Raw genomic sequence first — 548 nt, 5'->3', positions numbered from 1 at the left:
TGACAATGAAAAAATTCAATATTTTATTCAGTTCTGAGGCATAACATAACATACATACAATTTGAAAAACGTTTAAGACAAAGTACTATTAGAGAATAGCACGGAAGTTAATGAAATCGTCTACAATGGTAGCAAAAATGTACAAAGTTTTTTCTTAATTTAATTTTTTCAGTCCCCAAAAGTAGAAATTAAGAAATCTTTAAAGAGCTTTATGTGGTTCCATTTAATGTTCATTTTTGTCTTCATGTCTAGAAAGCCTTGCTTTGTGAGAATAATGATTTTTCATGTATTTAATTGGTGTTTAGGACCTATGAAGCTATCTTTGAGGTGTGATCACAATTCATATTCTTATAAGACTTGACAGGAACAGACTGAAGAGAATCAGATGTGAAGCATAATTCTGAGACATTTAAACCAACCTGGTTAAAAAAAAAATACTTTGAGTGTTTTATGGTCTGTGAAGACGAGGGAACTTACTGGCCTGTACCCCCTTTCCTATCTAAGTCATGAGTTGTTTACCAGTATTCAGCTCAGTTATATAATAAGTC

At 31.6% G+C, this 548-nt stretch overlaps 1 protein-coding gene across 1 annotated transcript in view; it reads right to left on the bottom strand.

The window, feature by feature from the left end:
- The window catches only part of TRPC3 (transient receptor potential cation channel subfamily C member 3), a 45,605-nt gene continuing 45,057 nt past the window's right edge, over positions 1-548 (bottom strand). The window contains exon 12 of the mRNA XM_011375168.2: positions 1-419. The gene's annotated coding sequence lies outside the window, so the exon portion shown is untranslated. The remainder of the gene's footprint in view (positions 420-548) is intronic.

Source organism: Pteropus vampyrus, unplaced genomic scaffold (genome assembly GCF_000151845.1).
Source record: "Pteropus vampyrus isolate Shadow unplaced genomic scaffold, Pvam_2.0 Scaffold263, whole genome shotgun sequence".
NCBI classification, from domain to species: domain Eukaryota; kingdom Metazoa; phylum Chordata; class Mammalia; order Chiroptera; family Pteropodidae; genus Pteropus; species Pteropus vampyrus.
Note: the sequence above shows the minus strand (reverse complement) of the source record. Positions and strands in the feature narration are given on the sequence as shown.